Source organism: Canis lupus, chromosome 15 (assembly GCF_011100685.1).
Source record: "Canis lupus familiaris isolate Mischka breed German Shepherd chromosome 15, alternate assembly UU_Cfam_GSD_1.0, whole genome shotgun sequence".
NCBI lineage: Eukaryota > Metazoa > Chordata > Mammalia > Carnivora > Canidae > Canis > Canis lupus.
In genome coordinates, this window is record NC_049236.1 from 19,380,902 (window position 1) to 19,403,962 (window position 23,061).

The 23,061-nt window shown below is 41.8% G+C and overlaps 1 long non-coding RNA gene across 1 annotated transcript; it reads left to right on the forward strand.

Moving 5' to 3' along the window:
- Nucleotides 1-254: 254 nt before the first annotated feature.
- LOC106559745 lies at nucleotides 255-21,831 on the forward strand. The gene is made up of 4 exons (XR_005369923.1): nucleotides 255-478; nucleotides 19,758-19,867; nucleotides 20,410-20,484; nucleotides 20,887-21,831. It is a non-coding gene; the product is annotated as an uncharacterized LOC106559745 (long non-coding RNA).
- Nucleotides 21,832-23,061: the final 1,230 nt, after the last annotated feature.

The window sequence follows — 23,061 nt, forward strand, 5'->3', positions numbered from 1 at the left end:
TTATTTCTACAGACCCTTTCAGCTCCAAGTTCTGGGACTATGATTTGTATAATCTGGAAGGACATGGGTATATTCACAGATATTGGCCCATTACCTGGAAGGTGCAAATGACTTTTCTTAAGTGAATAAACCATAAACAAAGCCAACTCCAAGACAGCCTCCAAGAGACCCACCTCCTGATATCCACACCTTGCCTCCTTCCCTCCCACATCCTGCTACAGTTGGTCTGTTTGGCCATTAGCATACAGCAGAACTAGTGGTATGTCACTTCCTAGATTAGGTTATAAAAATAAAAGGTGAGGAATTGAAACCTTCTGCCAACAGCCATGTGAACACATCTGAAAGTGGATTCTCCTCAGAGCTTCATTCAAGCTTTCAGAAGACAGCTGTCCCTGCTGACAGATTGACTGCAACCTCATGAACCAGAACCATTTGGCTAAGCAGCTCCTGGAATCCTGATCCTCGAAAACTAAGTGAGGTAATGCATTGATATTGTTTTAAGGCGATAAATTTTGGGGTAATTTGTGTGTGTGTGTTTTTTTTTAAAGATTGTATTTATTTATTTATGAGAGACACAGAGAGAGAGAGAGAGAGAGAGAGAGAGAGAGGGGCGGAGACACAGGCAGAGGGAGAAGCATACAGAACTCAATCCTGGACTCCAGGATCACGCCCTGAGCCGAAGGCAGGGGCTAAACCGCTGAGCCATGGGGTAATTTGTTATGCAATAATAGATAACATTGTTATCTAACGATGATAACAAGACATTTTTTCATCCCAAACTCCTCCCCTCTCCTAGGGCATATGAGCAACGTCAATGTCACCATTCCTGAAAATCATGCACATTGTTTGGCAACGTATATTTCGAGTTAGTACCAGCATTTTCTTATCTACTCGGTTTTAAAATCAGCTTCACTCAAGCCACAACTTTTTACAAAGTAAGGAAAACCTCCTTATTGCATGTAGTAGTGGTCTCATTGTGATTTCCATCTCTAGTATTTTGAGATTGCATTTTGCCTTTGCCAAAATTTCCCTTCTTTTATGGCTGCCCAATAGATACATTACTCTGTTATGTTTTCCTCCTACTTGTTCTTCCCATGAATCCACTGATTTCTTTAAAAGAAACACATTCAAAGGGTGAATTCATGGTGAAAGAAACATTCTCTTTCAATATTACTTTAATTCATACATTTGCTCTTTAGTTCATGACAAAATGTACTTTGAAGGTTTTTGAAAACTGTTTTCATGTCTAAGAATTTTTAAAAGTTAAGGGGCACCTCAATGGCTCAGTCAGTTAAGCATTGGACTCTTGATTTCGGCTCAGCTCATGATCTTAGGGTCATGAGATGGAGCCCCTGCCTGGCTCTATGCTGGGCGAGGAGCCTGCTTAAGAGTCTCTCTCTCTTTCTCCCTCTCCCTCTGTCCTTCCCCACCCCCTGCTGGCTCACTCGCTGGCTCACTCTAATTAATTAATTAGAGAAATAAATAAGTTAAAATGTTGAATTCAACTGCTTTGAGCATTCAATGTTCCATCCTGGAAGTGTACAAAGGTCTTAGTTCCTGATATATGTGTTCAGTAAAACTATTATTTATATAGAAGTCCAGATTGATACCCCATTATATAGATAAGGAAATGCTTCATGTATTTAATACCTAGACACCAAAATAGGGAAACGCTGTCCACTCACACAGCCTGGGCTCTACAGCGGATGTCAAGCATGGTTTCTATGATTTCTCCATCATCTGTCATATAGGGCTGTAAACAAAGCTGGCCTTTCTCAAATGCTTCCTGATAGGTCGTTGCATAATGATCTAGCACAAAATGACTCAAAAATTTGTGTGGACAAGAATGGTTATTAACACATCACCGTGCCTTGGGACAAACACAGTTCTTAGATTTCTTTTTTTTTTTTTTTAAGATTTATTTATTTATTTATGATAGACAGAGAGAGAGAGGCAGAGACACAGGAGGAGGGAGAAGAAGGCTCCATGCAGGGAGCCTGATGTGGGACTCGATCCCGGGACTCCAGGATCACGCCCTGGGCCAAGGGCACGCACTAAACCGCTGAACCACCCAGGTATCCCCCAGTTCTTAGATTTCAACTAGCAAATTGCTGCCCCAAGCCTCTGAGAAACAAACCATGTCTATGCTGTATCCGATCTGCAAAGGTAAAGGCCGTTACAATATCCTCAAAGTGAGTTTGCACAATCACTTGTAGATCAGTACTAAGGGCAATTAAAGCTTTGGAAAATGGTGTTCTGTTCCTTCCTTCCTTCTTTTAATGAATTTACTTTGAAGAACCAAACTTTATTTTCTTTTCTCCCCCATCTTTATTGAGGTATAAATGACAATTAAATTGTACATCTTTAAGTTGTATAATTTGGTGTTTTGACATAACAAACGTTGTGAAATAATTGTCACAATCAAGCTAGTTAACATGAAAAATTCGTGTTTTCAAGTAAAAAATATTTGCAAATGATCCCCTCATGATCTTACAAAGGAAATGAAGACAAATTGTAAAAAAAAAAAATTAAGTTACAGAATGTTAGAGCAAGAGAAAACAGTTCCTGGGTGTTGTCTAGACAAGCGTTCAGAGAACAGTGATAGTGTTATTTATTTTTATTTTTTTTGCCACCTATCAAGAAAGAGAATATCAATTTTCATGTCATAAATAAGTCACTGAAGGTGATTACATTCCCCCTTTTTTCCCGAGAAAAAGGAAATTGAAAATTCAGCATAAATAATATGCTATATATGTAATAATACATATGCTGTATATGAATAATATGTACATAAATAAAATGCTGTATATACATAATGATATACATAATATACATAATAATATACAGTATGATACCCGTACAGGCCCATAAAAACAGAAGTTTTCTTACAACCTTGTTACAATGAAACCACTAACACCTCTTGCATATCAATCAGTTATGATCTTGAAGTTATGTGGTCACTTAAATCCAAATGCAGGCAACTGATTTGCCCCAATATAAGTTACCTCTTCCCCCACAGCAACCACCCAGTAACCCTATCAGCCTAAGGCAGCGACCGCTTCTTGAGCTCACAATTTCCCAGGTTGGCCATGTGACTTGGGCTCGGCTGGGCCACCGGGCTAACCCACCAGCACAGCTGCTGGTCTGCTAAGGGGCTAAGGGGCTCTGCTCTGGGGGGGGGGGGGGGGCTTGTCTGGGTGACCTCAGCGGGGACAGCTCCTCTCTACTGCACAACGGCCTTTGACCCTGAGGCAATTTCCCAGCCTCTCAGGCCCTCTCCACTGGCTCACTCTCATCAACATGCAAATATGCTGTATTTCTCAAACTCCCACCCAGAAGGTCCACTTTCATTTCCAGCGAACACCCTGTGCCTCTGCTCATTCTTGTAGCAGAACTCTTTAAGAGGTGTCTGTGTGCACTGTCTCCAATTCTGTTCTTCCCATTTTTGCTTAAATCCCACTCCAAAAAGCTCTCGTCCACACCATTCTGCCCAAACTGTTCTTGCCAAGGTCCCCAGTAACCTTTACATTGCTCAAGCCAACGATCCATCCCCACTCTTCATTTTAGGTGACTTGTCAGCCTTTGACACGTGTCATCACCTCATCTCCTCAAAACACTTCCTCCTCGTGGCTTCTGGGCAGCACACTCACCTGGCCGTCCTCCTCCCTCACTAGCCTCTCATTCTAGATCTCCTTTGCTGGCTCCTTCTCATCTTCCTGACCTCTCAATGTCAGTTCTTCCCAAGCTCAGTCCTTGGATTTCTTTTTTCTCTTCTCTTCCCTGATTTTACTCACTTCCTTGGTGACCTCATCCAGTGTCTTGGTTTTAAGTACCATTAATATGCTGATAACTCCAAATGTTTATCCCCATCCTCTATCCCAAGTCCAGACATAAATATCCAGCTGCCTACAAGCTATCTCCCTTTGGATGTCATATTTTTCTACTTCTGCTGCAACAAATTGTCACAAATGGAGTGATTTAAAACGACATGAATTTAATGGGGTGCTTGGGTGGCTCAGTCAGTTGGGGTGTCTGCCTTTGGCTCAGGTCATGATCTCAGGGTCCTGTGATGGAGCCCCATGTCAGGCTTCCTGCTCAGCAGGGAATCTGCTTCTCCCTCTCCCTCTGCCCCTCCCCTGACTCGTGGACACACACACGCACACACACACTGTATCAAATAAATAAAATCTTTTTCAAAACACATGAATTTATTATCTTACTGTTTTGGAGGTCAGAAGTCCAAAACGGGTCTCACTAGGTAAAGCCAGGGTGTCAGCAGGGCTGCAGTCCTTCTAAAGGCTCTGGGGGAAAACCCCTTTTCTTAGACGGCTGGCATTTCTTCGTTGGTGGCCCCCTTCCCTGTTCAAAGCCGGCAACGGGCGAGCAAGTCTTTCTGACGTTGCATCACTCCGACATTGACCCCTTAGTCTCCCTCTCCCACGTTGAAGGGCTTACAGTTATAGGACATCCACCTGGATAGCGTGGGACACACTCCCTAGCATAAGGTGAGCTGATTAGCAACCTGGGCAACCTTAATTCTGTCCACTACTTTAATTATCCTTTGCCGTGTATCCAAACATATTCATAGGTCCCAGGGGTTAGGAACCGGATGGCCCCTTTCAGGGGTCATTAGCCGGCCTTCCACAGATGTCTTACGGTGTCAAACCTAGCGTGTTCAAACTGAGCTCCTGCTCTCAGCAAGCCTGCTTCTCTCTAGGTTTTCCTCAACTTGAGTCAATGGCAGCCTCACCTTTCCAGCTGATCGGGGCAGAAAGTTTGGAGCCAACTTTTTCTTCTCTTCCTGGCCCATACCCCACCTGCTAGCAAACCCATGGACTCCACCTGCAGCATAAAGAATCTGATGATTCTCACCACCTCCTGCGCAACTACCCTGGTTCACTCCCCTTCGTGGCCCTCCCAGGTTATTGTTGCTGGTCTCCAGGTCTCCCAGAGCATCCTTTCGGCCTCCCACTGCCTGTCTGTGGTTTCTGCCCCAGCCTCCCAACCCCATCTCCCACCTGCCCACGCATAGTCTATTCTCAATATAGCATCCAGATGATATTTTTACAACAGAAGTCAGATCATGCAGCTTCTCTGCTCACAACCCTCCCGAAGCTTCTCAGCTCCATAAAAGTTAGTGTCTGCAAGGCCCACAGGATCTGGCCATTCCTCCTACTTCTCCAACTTCTTTTGTTCCTCTCCGACATATTTGCTTCACTCCACCCACCGGGGCCTTCCTGCTTTGTCTCGAACAATCCAGGCACCTACTCAGGGCTTTCACACTCGGCAGTTTACTGTCGGTGACACACTATCCTCCCAGAGGTTTGCTGTGTAGATCTCTCTTCATCTCCCTCAATCTTTGCTCAAAGTCACATTCTCAGTGAGGCTTTCCTTATTCGTTATCCTTTATTTTTAATTTTTTCCCTTTTATTGACATTTGGTGCAATGTTACATTAGTTTCAGGAACACGATGTAATGATGTGACAAATCTACTTGTTATTCTATATTCACTACAAGTGTAGCTACCATCTGTCACCATACTACACCATTTTTAAAAAAGATTTTATGTATTTATTCATAAGAGATACAGAGGGAGAGACAGAGACATAAGCAGTGGGGAGAAGCAGGCTCCTTGCAGGGAGCCTAATGCAGGACTCGATCCCAGGACTCCAGGATCACAACTCAAGCCAAAGGCAGCCACTCAACCCGAGTCACCCAGGTGCCCACCAAACTGCACTCTTATAATACCATTGCCATGTTCCCTATGCAGACCTTTTATCACGGTGACTTGTTCGTTTCATAACTGGAAGGCTATACTTCCCAGTCCCCTTCACCAATTTTGTTTATTCCCCTCAATCTCTTCCCCTCTGGCAACCATCAGTTTGTCCTCTGTATCTATGAGTCTGTTTCTGCTTTTTGTTTATTCCTTTGTCTTTTCTTTTCAGATTCTACACATAAGTGAAATCCCTGTGATATTTGCCTTTCTCTGTCTGACTTACTTTACGTAGCATGTATCCTCTAGGCCCATCCATGTTGTTGCAAATGGCAAGGGCTCATTTTTATGGACAAATAACATTCTGTTGTATATACATGTCACATCTTCTTTACACTTTCATCTATCAATGGACACTTGGGTTACTTTCATAGCTTGGATAAACATACAGGTGCATATATCTTCTCTAATTAGTGTTTTCGTTTTCTTTGGGCACTCAGCCGTAGAATTACTAGATCATATGTTATTTCTATTTCTTTTTTTTTTTAAAGATGATCTAATTTTTATTTATTTATTTGTTTATTTTTATTTATGATAGTCACACAGAGAGAGAGAGAGAGAGGCAGAGACACAGGCAGAGGGAGAAGCAGGCTCCATGCACCGGGAGCCCGACATGGGATTCGATCCCGGGTCTCCAGGATCATGCCCTGGGCCAAAGGCAGGCGCTAAACCTCTGCGCCACCCAGGGATCCCTGTTATTTCTATTTCTATTTGAAGAACCTCCATACTGGTTTCCACAGTGGCTGCACCAATATTCATTCTCAACAATAGTACACAAGGGTTCCTTTTTCTCCACATCCTCACCAACACTTGTTATTTCATGTTGTTTGGAGTCTAGCCAAACAACAGGTGTAAGGTGATATCTCATTGTGGTTTTAATTTGCATTTCCCTGATGATGAGCAATGTTGAGCCCCTTCTCACATCAGCCTTTAAATTGCATGCACGTGTACACAAACGCATACCTAGAAACCTTCCCTTCTTTAATGCTTTACATTTTTTCAGTAGCATTTATAACATTCTAACTTACCATATAATTTACATTTTTATGGTTTATTTTTGTCTGTTACCACTAGATAGTAAATTCCATGAAGGTGGAGACACCTTGAGGTATTCCTAATTCTTAGGCCAGTATCAGGTACATAGTAGATACTCGGCAAATATTAGACAAATGCTTCTGTATCAATTTCTTCATCAGTAAAATGGGAATAATAGGAATTGTAATTGTAATTGTAGAGTTGTTGGGAGAATTTCATAAGTTAATATATGTAAAGTGTTATTACAGAGACTGCACAAAGAAAGCATTAAAGGGGTGTTTGCGCTTATAATCTCTCTACCATTTATACTGATTCTTCTCTTGTTATTCAATGAGCACCAAGCAACACCTCTCAAGAGGGAACAATTGTAATATGTTGAGAATACACTGTGTCCTAGCAATGAAGATATGTGTAAATCCTTGCTCTTTCATATAATTTAGCAAAGCCCTCAGCAAGTAAGATCTTGCAGTAATCACTACTGGACTCTCTAGATGTGTATGTTGAGGACAGAATGTTTTTTATTCGTATTTTTCTATTGGATGCCCAAATGTTAACACGGCCAAAGGATCCTGAACTTTAGTCTCTCACTTGTTCAGAACTAACCACAAAAGGCAGGCAGATGAACTATATCCTCATGACTGCTGTAGTTCCACATTCCTTTGTCATTTGTTGGATTTCAGTGGTGACCTTCACATCTAGAATCAGCACCAGTCTCTCCCAGTTTGAGAACTGGCACAAACCACAGACCATATTAATCTTATTTCAAAATGTCAAAATTCCAATATTCAGAGCATTTGAAGCTGTGCAAATATCTTTCTAGGATGCATTAAAAAATCAAAGTTATCATTGGTTTTATTCCTTTATCTCCTTGCAGCATATACCAGACTGAATCCTAAAGATTCCAGCAAACTTATTTCCATTTTCATACTAGTGAGGCCAAAGGAAAAAAAAATAAAAGATTATCTGGAAGCAGAAATTCCGTGAAGAGCCAAACCTCAAATTAACACATTTATGAAAATGAAAAGTGTCTCCTGACAAAGTAGGTCAAATATCGCTAATATGTGGCTACTGGATGGTCAATCTTATTCACTCCCTAGTAAATATGAAGCGCCAAAAAAATGAATTTTATAATTAATAGGATCATAGCTGGCTGTTTGTCTCTGATTAAATATCACCTCTGCTATTTAATTCAGTTACTCCAGACAGAATTCTATGACATTTGACTCTGAATAAAACACTTTAACACTAAGTTTAGAAACAGCTATGTGTGGTTGTACAGGTCATTCATTGCATCTGGATATCTAGCTAAGGGGGCAAGGGAGGCTGGGAGATTTTTGGTTTTATTTGTTTTTAATTCCAAAGCTTGATTGTGAATATTAGGGATAAAACCTGGAAGACTCCAAGCACAGGACATGCATCATAAACCATAGTGTTGGAAAGAATAGGTGATAATATTATAGAAGAGGACAGAGGATGGCAGTGAGTCATATACTACCAATGCCTAGATAATTCATAAGATCCTTCCAGAAATTTAGATCAGGCCTGGAGAAAAGAGGAGAAAGGGAGAAGAAGGTGGAAGAGAAAACCCTGAATGTGGCAATCTAAAGAAAATGAATTTTTCAAAGATGACTGAGTTATAATGACAGCAAGATTACATTTTCTGCAATCTACTCACCAGAAACTGGGACTTGAAATCCAAAATTCTTTTTTTTTAATTTTTTAAAATTTATTTATGATAGTCACACAGAGAGAGAGAGAGACAGAGAGAGAGAGAGGCAGAGACACAGGCAGAGGGAGAAGCAGGCTCCATGCACCGGGAGCCCGACGTAGGACTCGATCCCGGGTCTCCAGGATCGCACCCTGGGCCAAAGGCAGGCGCCAAACCGCTGCGCCACCCAGGGATCCCCAAACTTCTTTTTAAAGCAATTTTGCGAAAGCTGAATATGTGTACCCCTGAGTAACAAGCACTGGGACTATAAAATTGATACCCAGCATAGTAGCATATATTAAAATTTTTTTAATCTTACTTTTATTCATGCGAGAGACAGAGAGAGAGGCAGAGACATAAAGAAGCAGGCTCCAGGCAGGGATCCCAACGGGGGACCCAATCCCAGGACCTAATTCAAAGGCAGACGCTCAGCCACTGAGCCATCCAGCGCCCCAGCATACTAGCGTCTATTGAGCTTCCCCAGTACTATGTGTACCAGGCTAAGAACTTTATATACATTATGACATTTAGTCAATCCAGGGGGAAAAGTGGCCCAAGAGGCAGGCTGGGTATTTTCCCTTTGCCACTCGGGATCCTTATCTACCTTGCTCTGTGCCAAAAGACGCTCACTGATGCGAACCACAACCACCAGCGCCTTACCCTCCTGCTCCTTATGGAGACTGGGTAATGGTAGGACTGGTGGAAAGTGACGTCAGGGTACTTACTCCACGGTTCTCTTTATGTCATTGCCTTGGATTGTCTTCATCCCTCTGCTGAGGGTGATGGGGCCTATCAGGGGGCCCTCTCCATTGTTACTGTAAGGGACTGAATGTTTGTGCCCCCCCTCCCCACCTCCCCCACTCCACCCTCAAATTCCTATGTTAACACCCTAATCCTCAAAGCAATATTTGGAACTAGGGCCTTTGGGAGGTGCTTAGATTTCACAGGCTCCAGAAGGCAACCCCCTATGATGAGATCAGCTTTCTTCTAGGAAAAGGAAGAGACCAGAGCTTGCTTTCTCTGCCACGTGAGGACCTGTGGGAAGGCTGTTGTCTGCAAGCCACGGAACCAACTCACCAGGAACTGAACCTGCCAATGCCCGGAGCCGGGGCTTCAGAAGAGCGGGAAGCAAATGTCTGTTGTTCAAGCCCCCCAGCTCTTGTATTTTGACAGAGCAGCCCCGCGCCCTCCGCAGGCTACCCCCCAGAGTCCCAGGACTGCCGCCTTCCGGGAAGCACGGGCTCCCCGATACCACTGACCTCAAGGCCCTACATGATTTCTGTAAAACCTGCCTGTGATTTAGTAAATAGGCCCTTTCTGCTTACAGGGTCAGAGAGCCCTTTCTTCCCTTCCAGGACACTCATTAATGTGGTTCCTAAGCAGAGACTGGGTGACGGTTTCTTAACAGGAATCTCCTCATCTGTGGGGTTACGTGGTTCTTCGTGCCTCTTCCAACTCGGAGAGTCTTTCTTCTTACAGTTACACTAATGAAGACATTCATTGTGTTTTTATTCAATTATACATGGTACAGCAACATTTTTCTGTAAAAACTTTACATTTTGTTAAGCAAAATTATTTTGTTTATCCTCCCCAAAGCTCTTGTTTTGTGACCCCATCTGCTCCCAATCTAAAGGAAAGGGAATAGAGAACAAGCGACTGAGGGGCCAGGGCCAGTGCTGGAGGGCAGCCACTGACTCAGAGCCCCCCCACCGCAAGAGACAGAGGCCCCCGACGGCCTGCAGCTTCTCTGCCTGGGACGACTGGTTTTCTAGAGATGGAATTCAGAACCCAAGAATGCTGCTCACCAGGTGAAGGGCTTCCTTTCACAAGCTCAGCTACTTGCAGGGCTCAAAGCTTTAGGGTGGAGGTACATCTTGATGCTCTGAAAGCAGCACCATTGGTCAGTGCTTCCTGCACGTTCAGCTCCCCTGGAGAGACTGAATCTGCAAATGCTCCCGTAAAACAGAGTGAGAAAGAATAATGCAGGAAATGTTCCTGTGCATCTCAAACAATTTCACATCACCCTCCCAGCTCCTGGTCCTATCACCAGGAATAATAACCAAATTGTTGTTCATGGTGTTATGATTACTGCTAACAATCCCTCACACTTGTCTAGGGCTTTGCAATTCATGGACTCTCAAATTTTCTTCTCACAAGGATCTCATGCATGTGCACACACACACACACACACCTGTGCAAATAAATAGGGCAGGTATTCTCTATTATTTTTATTGTTGGTGTTTTTTTTAAAGTTCTTAAAAGTCTTTTTTTTTAAGATTTTATTTATTTATTCATGAGAATACACAGAGAGGAGAGAGAGAGGCAGAGACACAGGCAGAGGGAGAAGCAGGCTCCATGCAGGGAGCCTGATGTGGGACTCGATCCCAGGTCTCCAGGATCAGGCCTTGGGCTGAAGTCCGCGCTAAACCGCTGAGCCACTGAGCCACCCAGGCTGCCCCTTAAAAGTCTTTTTTAAAGGTCTTCTAAAGTTCACAATATCTTATCTCCTTCCATTCTGACCCTTCAATGCTTTTTTTATGATGCATTACAAATATAACTTTTCTTGATCTTCATCATAATAATCCTACTAGTAATATTCATTTGCTGACGATTTTCTGTAAACACTGAGGTGTTATGGGGAATAGAGCTCCCTCCTGCCCAGTAGAACTTTCTGCAATGATGAAAATATTCTAAGCGTGTGGTCGAAAACTGATCTTTGTGCTGCGGAGCCAAAATACAATGTGAAAGGAGAATATGAGATAAAGAGGAACAATAGCTGGATGGCTTTGTTGGCAAAGGAGGCTGCAGCAGGCTAAGGCCTTCAAACACCGCAAGCCTGCCTGGAGGAAGGGACTGGAAGGTTTAATAAAGGAATACAGGATGTAGCCGGTTTTGAAGGAACTGTGTACCTGCTGCTGACTCTGTTCACCATGTCTTTAGGGTGGTACTGGGTTCCTGAAACAAAAGGCTAAGAAGGGAGGCAGGGAGGTTTGCAGAGGAGAGGATAAAGGTTACTTTAAAATCAAGCTTGGCCGAAACATTAGTGCAGCCATTTTGATTTTTGTTCAACTTTATGATTTTAAGCATTTTCCAAGGTACCATGTCCATTATGACAGCAGCTTACCACATGTGGCCATTGAGCATTTGAAATCTGGCTAATACAACTGAGGAATTGAATGCTTAATTTTACCTAATGTTAACTTATTTTAATTTAGGGACTCTGGGGTGACTCAGTGGTTGAGCATCTACCTCTGGCTCAGGTCATGATCTTGGGGTCCCGGGATCGAGTCCCGCATCAGGCTCCCTGCATGGAGCCTGCTTCTCCCTCTGCCTCTGTCTCTGTGTCTCTCATGAATAAATAAATACAATCCTAAAAAAAAAAACTTATTTTAATTTAATGTTAATTTTTACAAAGATTTTTTATGTATTTGAGAGAGAGAGAGCCCACAAACGAGGGGTGGGGGGCAGGCAGAGGCTGAGGGAGAAGCAGGCCCCCTGCTGAGCAGGGAGCTCCACACAGGGCTCAATCCCAGGACCTGAGATCATGAGCTGAGCCAAAGGCAGACACTTAACCGACTGAGCCATCCACACACTCCTAATGTTAATTTTTAAAAATGTAAATATTTGAACTTCAATAGCTATTATCTTCGGCAGTGAAGCTCCAGAACCAGAATAGCTACTCCTATTTTGCAGGAATCTAGAATCCATAGGGACATTGTTGTAGAAGTGGGTGGCCAGCAGGAGGCATGGCTTGAGAACAACTGCATAAAATTCAAAATTATACTATATATATAATATATATATATTATATATATATATACCCTGAGATCATCTAATGAAGCTGTCCGTGTGAGATGAAATTAATGGAAGGAAAGAATTCAGAGAAAAAAGAATTTCAGGAACCACTATGATGGAGAAAGGAAGGAGTGGCAAATAAAAGAAAAAGGACCCTTTGGAGGAGTAAAAGAGATGGACTCATGAAGAACAGACCATGTGAGAGAGGTAGGTGGTTCTCACCCAGTCTGCTGAGAGACTTTGAGGCAAATCTGAAGTGAATGTCGATATTGACACTGATTAGTGAAGGGTGGTGACACAATATGCCACCCCAAGAAAACTTTGGCATAAGGAGTATTTTTGAGAAACACCAGACACAAGAGAAGCTTCAAAAACAGAATAGAAGTTACTTTTTTTCTAAGAGAAATTTATATTTATAAGGAAATATACATTTGTAAGGGTGTCTCCTTCTCTGTACCAGGCAGAGGAAGATGATGAAATCATAAGAAACTCTTATCAATGCAAAAGTCACCGACTTAGATATCCATGGCAAATCTTACTCTGTTTACCAGACTTATCCTACTCGTCTCCCTATAACTGACTTCCCCCACACCCTTCCTTCTTTGTCTTTAGCTAGAGATGGTATTCAAGCCTGAATTCTACACCACTTCTGAGAGTTATCTCATGTATATATTAGGTATACGTTACAAACTTCTATTTGTATTTCTCTTATTAATCTGTCTTTTTTTATAGGGCTCCAGCTGAGAGCTTAGAAGGGTAGAGGGACCCACATGAGTAACATGGGAAGCCATTATTAGTTAGTATGGACACTGTAAGAGAAAAACAAGCAGAAAGAAAAACTAAACCAGGGAGGGGAAAAAAACAAAACAAAACAGACAAAACCCTAAAAATATTCAAGTGCTGAGACCTGGCACATCTTTTGTTGTTTCATTGATTTCCTATAAATGATTTCAAATAATAACAGGAGATTAGCTAACCCATTTGCTGGTTTATGAATTTGCGAAGCAGAGGACATTTTTATTCTCCCCTTCTAGATCTTTTGGCTGGTCTAATAATTAAAATGGTATAGGAAAGATTAACAGGAGAAAAAAAATTTAATTATGTTCGGGTACAGGAGACCTGAAACGCAGCCAGGCAATCAAGGTTTATGTAACATCCTGTAACATTCTGAACTAAGGAAAGGAAAGGGGCCTGGGGATTCAAAGTTTACAGAAAGGGGATAGGAGGAGATGTCTGGCCACAGGTTATGCAGATCAGTTTCTTAAGTAAAAATGGTTTATCTCTGGTAGTAGTTCTCTTCTTGACATAGGACCCCTTTCCAATGTAAATTTTCTTTATAATTGCAGATTTCCCCCACAAATGGAGAAATTTATGTTTTTAGGCAGTTAAGGGGGGAGGTTAAGAGCTTTTCCTGAGACTTCTGGGTCTTGATTGCCTTGAGCTCAAAGTAATCCGCATGCAACAATGCCATGGTTTTTGTTTTTTTTTTTCTTTATGGGGGCAGGGGGTGGTCTTGTTCTGAATCTCTTTATTTGCATCATTTTGGGAAACATATATGGTCTTTTATTATTAAATATAAACCCCAGCTCTTTTACAAATGATATTGTACTTGATCTAATGACTTTCCACTTCACCTCTCTTTTCCTTCATCCCTATAAACATACACACACACACACACACACACACCCCCCACACTCCTGACAAACACCATGTTCAGAACAATGCTTCTCCAACTATCTGAGGTGAAGAACCAGTTTTTCTTTTCCCAATCCATCATGAACTCATACTTCATAAAATACAACAAAAAAGGACAAGACTAGAAAAATGGAGTAAAAAGACATACAAAGTAGAAACCAAGCCTTCTGTTCTTAGATAAAACATATATAAAAGTATCCTGACATATTGCTTTAAAAGTTTCTAAATGTTTACCCTCAATTTATTACTTATTTCCTTATGGCCTATGTTAAAAAATGATTAAAGACAAATTAGGTGATACATCTCTGAAGCAGCCAGCCTCTATTCAGAGAACTGTAAAATGGGGAAGAAGGATGAAAGCTTTTATAAGACAAAGAATAAAGAACAAGGAAGAGAGAACGAAAATATCAGATTGGCCGAGGCCACATAGTCAACCTTGCTTGGGGTGAGAAGGAAGAAGGAAATAAACAGAGTCCAGAGTTGGCGTGGCAACTGGGAACTGGATAGTCTGTTTCTGGTGAAGCTGAGAATGTACAGGGACATGATTGCTCTCTGAGTTTCAGTTCACTGATGTGGCACCCGGGGAAGGAGCAGTTCCATCTTGCAGCTAGAAATCTATTTCAAAAGCTGATGACAAATAGTTTGCTATGTGGCATCTGCTTGTGCATCATACTTTCAATAGCATTGACTTAGATGCATGATGATCTGTCTACGTAGAATGTGTTATAAATAAATAGAAATGTATTATTTCCATATATACACAACAGACTGCATAGACAATATTATCTTCCTGATCTTAAACTCTTTATGTCTTGTTTAAAAAAGATTTTATGAAAAAAAAAAAAAAAGATTTTATGTATTGACCCAGAGAAAGAGAGATCGTGTGCACAAGCAGGAGTGAGGGGAGGGGCAGAGAGAGAGGGAGAAGCAGATTCCTAATGTGCAGGGAGCCCGATGTGGCTCTAGTCTAGGACCCTGAGATCATGACCTGAGTGAGTGAAAGGCCACCCAGGTGCCCCAACTTATACCTTTAAAATTTGCAGTTCATAATCTTAAAGGAATCAAGATTTTGTTTGAAAAGGCCTTTTAACTTTTTAGTTCTTTGCTTATTTTCTTGCACGCATAAATATTCAAAAAAATGTCAGCTTTCCAATGGACTCTTGTGTTTAAATAAAAATATGTTGGACACCTCAAATAAATATCTAGGGGTATTGATCTCTAATACCCAATGTTTGTCTGTTAATGTGCTTCTTGTTAGGAACATTTTTATTTTTGAATGAAATCTTATAAGACAGATGCTCATAACATTACAGTTTATTGCCACAAAAAAAGAATGAGCTATCAGAAAATGACTGAGTTTTCACAAACATCAGGGTTGTACTGTTGTGTGAGAAAATGGAAAAAGTATGGCCAAGAGAGAGGTGAGGAAAGGATTTGCCAAAGTGGAAAGTGCAAATTTGTATATTAAAAACAACTGATTTAAAGTTTAGTTACTGGGAACCCTGGGTGGCGCAGCGGGTTTAGCCCCTGCCTTTGGCCCAGGGCGTGATCCTGGAGACCCGGGATCGAATCCCACGTTGGGCTCCCGGTGCATGGAGCCTGCTTCTTCCTCTGCCTATGTCTCTGCCTCTCTCTCTCTCTGTGACTATCATAAATAATAAATAAATAAAAAAATAAAGTTTTATTTACTTTGAAAATTCCTTCATCTAACACAGCCTTTAATCCTCCTAAATTTTAGGACAAATATAAAATCAGCAGAAGCCTACAGAAAAAAGAGCAGGTTCCTATCACTTAGGAATAACAGCCTCAGAAAACACTGAAATTAAAGCTCAAAGGTTGTTGGCTTCTACTTTCCCTTCACTCCCTTAAAATTTTGGAGATTTTGTATTCTATTTTTTTAAATGTGGTTAGTGTTTTAACATTTCCACAAATTATGCTGACTAATCTAACCTGACCTCCATTTAAGAGAAAGGCTTTCTTGGTCTTTTTGTAACTTTATGACTATACAACATGAAAAACGAATGTTATGGGTGATCCTGGATTGGATCCTAGATTGAAAAAAAAAAAAAAAAACAGAAAACAAGGCATTATTAAGACAATGGAAAAAGTTTGGATATAGGTAATAGATAATATATTATATCAACATTAAATTTCTTTGGGTGGAATGGTATTGTGGTTATGTAGGAGACTGTCCTTGTTCTCAGAAAACACACGGTAAAGTATTCAGAGAGAAAGTGTCATGATGTCTGTCTGCAGTATACTTTCAAATGGCTCAGCATTTTAAAAAAGGCCCATGGAGATTAGATAGATAGATAGATGATAGATAGATAGATAGATAGATAGATAGATAGATAGATAGATGATAGATAGATAGATAGATAGATAGATAGAATGATAGATAATAGATAGAGCAAGTCAATGTGGCAAAATGTTAATAATTGGTATATTTCAGCAAGGCTGTTACTAACCCTGCAGGGCCTGGGTCAAAAGTACAAGTTGGAGACTCACATACCATGCCTAAATACTTAAAGTTATAAAGCAAACTCATAAAATAATAAAATATGTTCTATCCTTGCTTTGACCAATATATCTCCATAATGATTAGAAACCAAGTTTAGGGGGATCCCTGGGTGACTCAGCGGTTTAGCGCCCGCCTTTGGCCCAGGGAGCGATCCTGGAGTCCCGGGATTGAGTCCCACGTTGGGCTCCCGGCATGGAGCCTGCTTCTCTCTCCTCCTGTGTCTCTGCTTCTATCTCCCTCTCTCTATATCTATCATAAATAAATAAATCTTTAAAAAAAAAAGAAGAAGAAGAAGAAACCAAGTTTAAATTTAGAATTCACAAACTCCTGCAAGTTTTGTGCTAGGACACAACAATTCAAGGAAAACCAGTATCCTTGTCTGCAGCCAGCCCCCTTTCTCTCCCCACCCCTAAGTCCATTCTGTATCATAAGGGGCTCTGTGCACATTTGTGTGGACCTCGGTTCATGCATTCAAGCACCATCTGTGGGGTAGCAGAATATGAAACCCCCAAACAGAGGTGCCTGGGTGGCTCAGTTGGTTAAGCATCTGCCTTGGGCTCTGATCATGATTCCAGGGTCCTGGGATTGAGCCTGGAGTCAGGCTCTGCCCCTCCCCTGCTCCCTGCTTGTGCCCCCCCACCCCCACCCCCAAATAACTAAACAAAATATTTATGTATTTAAAAAAAAGAAACCCCAAAACATGCCCCCTTGGCATAAGGATTATTTTGAGCTGAAGGCAACTGAGAAGAAGCAGATATAAAGCTCCCTGCCCTCCCTCTATGTGCCTAAAACCAGGACATACATTTTCAAGGGTATCCCTGTTCCCCTCGCTACTAAGAAGGACAAAAGCTGATCACCAGAAGTAACTTCAGATCCTATCAGCTCAGAGATGGCACCAGAGGAGTCTACACAACGAACTTTACTGTCTAGCTTTTGTCTACCATTAGTTTCCCAATCTGCCCCCCTACTATTTGCTGCCCTAGGGGCTGAAAGTCTTTTTCCTTTGTCTTGTCACTTCTATAAAAATGTGTTGTTCCTTTCCTAAGACACTATGTAAACTCAGATTCTAACTAAGCCTTTAAGCTACTCATTTTTCCCTGGGTACCTCCCATGCATACATGTTAATAAACTTCTGTTTTTCTCTTATTAATCTGTCTTTGGTTATAAGGGTCTAGCCAAGAACTTAGAAGGGTAGAGGGAAATTACTTTTTCCTCCCCTACACATGCATATCACAGCTCCCCACTCCCACAAACAGCTATTTTTGGGCCACCTTTGGGCGAGGGGATATGTGTAATGGATGTGGTCTAACCTCAGAAAAACAGACCTCAAAAAGATGAAAGTAGCAGGAATTCCAGGGTCTAGGATACCTGAAGCATGGAATAAAAGTGAGGGGTTGCCGTGGGAGCTGAGCTCCAGATGGGCATGCTGCTTGGCTCAGAATACTTTTTTTTTTTTTTTTTTAAGATTTATTTATTTATTCATGAGGGACAGAGAGAAGGAGAGAGGCAGAGACACAGGCAGAGGGAGAAGCAGGCTCCATGCAGGGAGCCCGACGCGGGACTCAATCCCGGATCTCCAGGATCCCACCCTGGACTGAAGGCAGCACTAAACCGCTGAGCCACTGGGCCTGCCTGGCTCAGAATACTTCTGAGGAGGACCAAGGCTGGAGAAGAAAAAGGAGCCTCCAGAGAATGGGTTGTATAGGATCTAGGTGAAGGGATATGGATTGCCAATGAAATTATTCTTTCAATTTTTAACTTTAACATTTGGCACATTTTTTTCCCACTTTCCAAAAATGCATTGGAGATGGTTTAGGAAAAAAAAAAGTTCTATATCCTGTTCTTTTCACATATCATCCTAACAACTGTAGAGGGAGAAAAATTAATCTTCCCTCTACCCTCCAAGTTCTTAGCGAAGATCTCTGTAATAAAAGAAGTGTATTAACATGTATATCTCATGTACGCATGGGAGATGCCCAGGGAAAAATGAATAATTCAGAGGTGGCTTAGAGTTCAGGTTTAAATATTATCTTAATTGGGAAGAGAAGATATAGTCCTCTTAGGGGAAAGCAAGTGATTTTTAGGGAAAATGAATGGATTCTTAGAAAAAATAGATGGGAGATATGATAGTTCACGACAAAGTTTGGTTGTGGTGACAGTGGTTCCTGATTGGCGAAACTCCAGGGAGATCTATGACAACCAAGTTTCACATGTTGTTCTGTCTTGGAGCAGATACAAGAAGTTTAGAGAAAGCCCCCTCCTTGCATTTAATGTTTTCCAAATGCCTACAACTCAGAATAATTAATATGCAAAGCACAATATTTTGAGGTTGGCAAGTCCTGAACTCTTACGCTCATATTTTGAGATGGCATATTCTGCTAACCTTCACAATAATCACTTACGTGATTAAAAACTCTTTGCAAGCATTATTTTTTATATTCATTATATCCAACCTGTGATATTGTGATTTGTAATAAGAAATATATATTTGGTCTTCATCCCTGTTCCTGGAACAGAGCTCTTAAAACCCCTAGAACTGCCTAAGTGTTGACAGCAGGACAAGGTGTCTTTTGTTATATTAATCAGTTGACCGTGTGAATCGTGTGAATCGTGTGAATCACTGGGAGGGATGGGAGCTCTTTGCCAGGGGAAACAGCTAGGTGTTTAGAGGGCTGGATCTTTCAATCCCACCTCCTGATTTTCAAGGAGGGGAGAGGGGCTAGAGATTGAGTTAAATCACTAATGGCCATTAATTTAATCAATCATGCTTCCATAATGAAGCTTCCATTAAAAAACCCAAAGGACTAGGGTTCAAGAGCTTTCAGGTGGGTGACTGCATGGAAACTTGAAGACAGTGGTGTGCTCAAAGAGCATAGAGGCTCTGAGCCCCTTCCCACACGTACTGTTTTATAATATATCCTTTCATAATAAATTGACAAATATTTCTCTGAGTTCTGTGAGATGCTCTAGTAAACTAATCGAACCTAAGGGGGGGTTGGGTTGGAGGAACCTCCCATCTCTAGCCACTTGGTAAGAAGCACAGGTGACAAACCTGCACTTATGCTGTCTTCTCACGGGGGTGGAGGGTCTTATACAACTGAGCCTTAACCTGTGGCTGTTTTCTAGATAAACAGTGTCAGATCTGAGTCGAATTGGGGGTGTTCTGGTCAGTGTCTCCTGGGAATTTCCCATTGCCAGAACTCCAGCATGTGGCCATGTCTCACTTCTAGGGGAGCTGGGAAAGGCCGTCTGACAGCCCAGGAGGAGAGGGTACTAACGTGACTCACTCTATCCAAACTCTTCCACCAACAGAGGGAGTAGACACCTGCAGGTTGTACAGGTAATTTACTGTTTTCAGTCTGTCCTTGAAAAAAAAAAGCAAGAGGCCTCTAGGGTTTTATCTGTTGAATTTCCTGGAGTAGTCCCTGAACCTCTACTCTGCCAAACGTGGCCAAGGCTCTCTTAGGATCCCCCTTTGGTCTCCAACTTCCATACATGCTTGAGATTGGGAACCCGCTGGAGGAATTTGTCTTGCCAACCATCCTTTTCACGACGACGGCTCTGTTAGCCCTTGTGTTTGAGCCAGTTTGGTTGGTGGTGTTCACTGTGTTCACCCCAATGTGTAGATCGTATTCCCTCTAAATGAGGAGTCCTTGCACTTGTGGAAATTGCTTCCCAATGGTCTCTCTACATTGTTTAAAATGCTGCATTGCTTATAAAGGAGGCCCAAGTTACTTATTTTAGCTTAAACTCATAGCGCTGTTTACATAGATGGAGCAGAGAGTGGCTGGGTGCTACTCACTAAAATTTTGAGAAAATGTCAGCTTTAATGGACTTATGTTTCAAACCTTCTGACTTTACTTTTTTTTGCATTGATTTTAGGTACTGATTGAATCTATAATCAAGTTCAATGTCTGGCAGAGCTGGGGAATTCAGTTGCTGTCCTGCTAAATAAAGGTCTTAATCTGGGGAAGGGAGATTAAAAAGGTCCTTGTAAGTGAAAGGCTGAGAGTTCATTTGAGCATCTCCAAAAGAAAGCTCCAAACTACCCAAAACTGGTTAAGTTCTAAGGAAGTCTTGCTGGAAATTATTTCGGCTTGTAGGACTACCAGGCAGGCTAGTGGCCAGTGTTTGCCCATGAGCAAGATTGAAACCTGACTTCAGATGGTTCGTCATCGATTCACACACAGGAATCTGCCCAAGAGTCTTTGAGGAGCAGAGGGACATGGGTGCAGACGGCCTCGACCCAAATCCTCCTAATGTCGGGGGAACGTAATAGGTCTAGTGAGGATACTATCTGTGTTCCTTAGAGGGAACATTAACTCTGAAGTTGGGTTTTTTTCTTTTCTGTTGCTCTAGGAAAAAAAGCAAAAATGAAAGAGATGCCGGAAATACGTTGCTGTAAATGAACCACTGCTATTGGCAAAATACTAATCATTTCCTCAGCAAGTGTTTATTAAGCTCTGGTCCTCGGTCCTGGAGAGAGGGTGATGAAGGAAAGTCTCTCCCCTCGAGCAGCACAGAGCAGAGGAAAATAACTGCAAAGCCACGTGTCAAGGGCTGTACTGGAGGCATGTATAAGGCGCGGGGCGGGGGGTGCACAGAGAGGGAAGCACGTTCTGAGAGGGTGGTCAGGGAAAGATTTACTGGAAAGACACAGGATGCATCTCAAAGGAGGAACAAGAATTTGCGGTGCAAGCAGCACTTTTCTGAGAGAGGAAAGGGACACCAGATCTTGGCAGGGCATAAAGGTTCACACCAACTTTCACACTGATTTAGTTAATAAGCTGTTTTCGTAGCAGAACTTTTTTTATTTCAGTTTTTTTATTTCAATTTTTTTTGATTTTCAAACTTTTTTATTGCTTTTCTTTATACTTTAGAGAAAGTGTGTCTGCGGGAATATCTAATAGGAGAGCCAAAGCAATCTCCCCCCTGTGGAGTCTAAAGCACCCAAGAGGACATCTTCTGACTCTCCTGCTGACCTAGTTTCCCTAAAAGATTTCCTAGCAGAACCATGTGAATGAGAGCATGACCATTAGAAAAAGGGCATTTTAAACCTCTGGACTCTTTTCAAATTAAAACCATACAAAACACTTTTCTGTAGTCATAGAGCTTAACTTTCGATTATTCAGGGACATGGGGATAAACATTAGGATGAGCGAACCAGGAACGGCAGGGAAGAGAAAAAAGGAAGCACCTGTAGAGTTTTAAAAATCAGAACAAAATGAAAGAATTAAAATTAAGTATATTCGTTTTTACACTAATTACAAATGGACTGAATTTGCCTATTAAGGTCAGAAACTGAGTGAGCTTAATAAATAAATAAATAAATAAATAAATAAATAAATAAACTGCCCTCAATGCTGTTTCCAAGAAACACCTGACACACAATGACAAAAAGCAAATAGGATAGTAATTGAAATGTGTGAGTTATCTCAAAATCCACACTTGCTCATGGTTTTAATCACTTTCCTCCAACAGACCTCTTGCCTCAAGCAAAGTTTAAAAGTCCAGTTAGCCTTAAGTACCCCTAATATTTACTGACCACGTAATTCTGTGACGGAAATAGAAGTGAAGAATTTATCTTAAAGCAGGTGGTATCTGTCAGGGTCCGGTCAGGGAAACAGAAATGGCAACAACAGACAAGCTCGTGTGAGAAACTGGTTTCACAAATGTTGGAGGCACCAAGGAGCAAAAGGAGACAGAGTGAGGACAGAGTGACACAAAGGCAGCAAGTGCAGGAAGCAGGCAGCGCTCTCAGGGCGGGGAAACATGGGGAAGTTGGGGCTGTCCGGATCTAGAAGTCAGTACCCAGCCTGTAATACCTGATACCTAGAAACCCTTGTGGGGGGGCACCTGGGGGACTCACTGGTTGGGCATCTGCCTTCGGCTCAGGTCATGACCCAGGGTCCCAAGATCGAGTCCCACGTCGGGCTCCCTGCATGGAGCCTGCTTCTCCCTCTGCCTGGGTCTCTGCCTCTCTCTCTCTGTGTCTCATGAATAAATAAATAAAATGCAATCTTTAAAAAAAAAAAGAAAGAAGAAAGAAAGAAAGAAAGAAAGAAAGAAAGAAAGAAAGAAAGAAAGAAAGAAAGAGAAAGAAAGAAAAAAGAAAAGAAAAGAAGAAAAGAAAAGAAAAGAAAAGAAAAGAAAAAAGAAAAGAAAAGAAAACCCTTGGAGGATTTTCTCCCAATACCGCTCATGTCATATGACGTTAAGACAGAGATATACAGTAGGCCGGCCCCAGGAAAATTCTCTCTATTCCTTACCGCAGGCTCATCTTTAACCCTGTTTCCTGGTGAAGAGGATACACCACATGGGACACCGGAGTCTCTTTTTTCTAAAGAAGGTACCTCTAAGTCTTACAACCCTATAAGTTGGCCAAATAGCCTCCTTGGCACCATTGTTTTAGGATCACACCAAAATTGTAGGGGTAGCAAATAGGATCATTCCAGTGACAAAATGAATAAACAAGCTAACTCAAGAAAGAAAAGAAAAGGGAAGGACTGGACTTGAGCTTCGTCTACAGCCCAG